This window comes from Eumetopias jubatus, unplaced genomic scaffold, assembly GCF_037043125.1.
Source record: "Eumetopias jubatus isolate StellerSeaLion01/CBP00866 unplaced genomic scaffold, mEumJub1_p1.0 scaffold_5, whole genome shotgun sequence".
Classification (NCBI taxonomy): Eukaryota; Metazoa; Chordata; class Mammalia; order Carnivora; family Otariidae; genus Eumetopias; species Eumetopias jubatus.
The window spans coordinates 105,843,381-105,847,014 of NW_028274811.1; positions in this window are offsets into that span (position 1 = coordinate 105,843,381).

The window sequence follows — 3,634 nt, forward strand, 5'->3', positions numbered from 1 at the left end:
TTTTAAAACAAATATGCACAGAAAATAAACATTTCTTAAAATATATTCTGGGTCAGTTGGTATGAGGAAAAAAAGCCTAGAATGCTTTGCTGAGAGTTTTCAGCCATGATTTGAGGAGTCAGACCAAACGTAATTTATACCTTCATAAAGTTTTGATTAGTGAAACTAGAGTCTTGATGTTTCATCGTAGGAATATTTAAGATATGAAGTAGTTTATTTTTGTGGCTGAAATTTGTATCAACATATATTATCATTACCTTATCTTGGAATATGCAAAATACTGAATCCTCACAATTATATTGAGGGGATAGGGAGTATATATCTGGCATGACAAGTGTGATTTGTATTTTATCTCGGGATACATTTATATATTTTTCTCATGATTTTTTTGTTTGGTGTTTATGTAATACTTATGGATATTGTCTGTTTTTATGTAACAGTTTGAAAATATTTTGATAATTTTTAGTAGTGAATTGAGACTCAGTTACTAAATTTAATTTATGTTAATAACCAATTATAAGTTGCAAATGTGTTTTCATGGCACTTGGGTAATTCCTTCAGCTAAATTAGTCATTTCTGTTCCTAAACATTTTCATCATCTTTTTTGGATTTCTTTTTCCATTTGGTATGCATTGTTCTACTTTTGTTATAATTAAATAAACATAGATAAAATTGTTCTTGTTGGATGTTTTCTGTTTGGGGGCTAGAAATAAACAAAACGAGTACTGTTCAAATGAGGATGGTTTCCATACCACGTGCAGATATTTATTTTTACTTAATAGTCTCCAGAATTGCACAGATCCTATTAGCTTACATGAGACTTTAAACTGTATCAACAAAGATGTTGTGCACATACTCTGATACCATTTTCAAACTCTTTACTCATGTTGTACATGTGACTTAACCACCCCACCCCACCCCAAATGGAAGAGCTCCTCCAGATTTGGTGCAAGCAGCTGTCTCTAAAACCATGGAGTTCATGTAAGAGCACATGGAATTTGTTTAATTCACAGTGAGCAATAAAAATCATTCTTGTGATGTGTCCTTATGGTAAGTGTCCACTATGGATGGAGAGAACTTATTTAGAACAGGATCAGGACCAACAGAATTGGGATCATGGTAGAAGAAATCTACAAGGCACCTGAACTGAGGATTGGAAATAGCCACAAACCAATACACTTTTCCCTCAATGATCTGTATAATTTATGCAAATTGAGATTTTTGTTACTTAAAACTACTTGGAAATTTTGTATGGAAACCTGTTCTAAGCTTCCAACTTCTTCCTTTACTAAGTCTGTATATTTGTTCCTTAAGGAAAGGTTGTTAATACATTTCATCAGCCCTATACTTAATTGTATGTAAGATTTCCTCTTCCCAATAAAAATTTTATTTTCATATTTTATATTCTTTATTACTCTGCAATGTCATTTCAATGTGGTTAAAGAGCACAAAACTTGAATATCTTGGTGGAGATAGCAAACATGTAACCTCATGTTGGAACTAAAGCAACAGATGGTTGTCTTCACAATTGATGTTTATACACATGAAGGAAAAATGTGTGTGACAGTTTGACCCATTTTATCACATCTCATTTTAATAACACCATAGTAACTAAACTGGGTTTTGATGACAGACCTTATTCTTATAGACAAATTGAATGTTATAGGGCATAGTTTAGGGTTTCCTAACTACCTGTCCTCAGGCTAGCCCTGCACCACTAATTCCTTCCTTTCTTCTCCTTAATGATTGTTGAGGATGGGCAACAGTGCTGGGATCAGAAGTCAGGAGTTTAGATTCTATAAAGATCCACAATATAATTTGAACTGGAAAATATGGGTAGCTTTTATGTAGAAAAGTAACCCAATTGCAAATAAGCACGCCTAGCTACAAATGCCCATATCTGCTCATTTCTAGCTCTTTAAATCACAGTTGGCTCTGACTAGAGATCTACAGACTAAACAAAGCCCTGCCCTATTGGCACTAATTCATCTGCCTCTCCAAGTCATCAGAGTGAAATTCTCTAAGCTTAGAGCCGCAAGCACTTTCTAATAGGTCATTGCCTTGTTTGTCCTTATTACAAATCAGAGGTAATAAGAATAGCCTTCTTTATTTTATTTATTTATTTATTTATTTATTTTAAAGATTTGATTTATTTATTTGACAGAGGGAGACACAGCAAGAGAGGGAACACAAGCAGGGGGGAGTGGGAGAGGGAGAAGCACGCTTCCCGCGGAGCAGGGAATCCAATGAGGGGCTTGATCCCAGGACCCTGGGACCATGACCTGAGCCGAAGGCAGATACTTAACAAGTGAGCCACCCAGGAGCCCCAAGAATAGCCTTCTTTAAAGTGTGTTGAGATGTCAATAGGTTTAAAATGTTAAACTTTTCTATGCTTTGGACAAAGCTGCTCTGGCTAGTTGCAAATTAAGAAAACTGCTCTCAGTTAAAATAAAACAGAAATAAATATAATCCCAATTTAGAGCAGTGTTTCTCTAAATATGTTAGTTGGAACCCATGCCTTTTAGAGATTCTGACAATATTTAAGTTTGGGAAACACATGCTATTCCCCACCCTGGGGAGTGTGAATGCCCATTATCATTGTAAAGATTCTCAAAAGTCTTGCAGTGAAGAATCATGTTTAACAGTTTATCTCAATGCTACCCAAACTTACTGGCTTGAGACTCCCTTTTTTGTTTTAACAATCTCTGCTAACATCTCAGAGAATCCACTTTGGAAAATGTTAATACATTTATAGCTGGTGGCTTTGGTTTTCAGTTGTTGACTTCACATACGGTTTCCTGCACTGATCACCTTAAATCCTTTATTGAAAGAAGGCAGTGGCTAAATAAGCTGGGTTTTGTTTTGTTTTGTTTTTGCACTATTTGATGATCTTAAAAGGGTGAAGAACTGAAACTTAAAGTTGTAAGTTGCCTTTTTCTACTAAACTGGCTCTTTAATGGAAGTTGATATTGGGTCTAAGAATTCAAGTGGGCAAATGTGCTAAATTCCCACACAAGTATATTTTCCACAGTGTAAACCAGCTGTCGGTAGGATTATTCCTGAGCCAAAAGTATAAGCTACATTTGAAAGTTGTAGTTAGGTTAGAAGTTGAAATTCTGGGGAATCTATGAACTACTTGTAATATTTTAAAGTAGTATAATTTTGATGTGGGCAGGGTAATTCTGAAAAACTTCTGGCCTACATTTTGGAACAGACTGCTGAAGCACATCATATTTTTAGCTTTCTGAATCATTTAAACTTTTTGAATTTTAGAAAAATTCCAAAAGCTTCATAATAAAATCAGCTTTCTAAAAACAAGTGTATAAGGAGTTACATTCTAATTCTTCTTGATAAAAAATTCCACATCCTCTAGACAGATATGTACCCTTTGTCACTACATTCTGCATTCTAACTACCTGATGCAACCTTACCTGTCTCCTTTCTGATGATTTTAACATAAACAAATTTTTTCACTAAGTGATGAATGCTTGTAGAGAAGTTGGAGGTTCTGCTTGCTAGACCCTTGTAACTCTGGCTCCTTTTCTGAAACCAGGGAAATGTTTTATTTCTAAAAATAATGAACAGCATCTTACATGTATTCTTTTTCAAGGGAATATTTTCAAAAAGCTAAGCA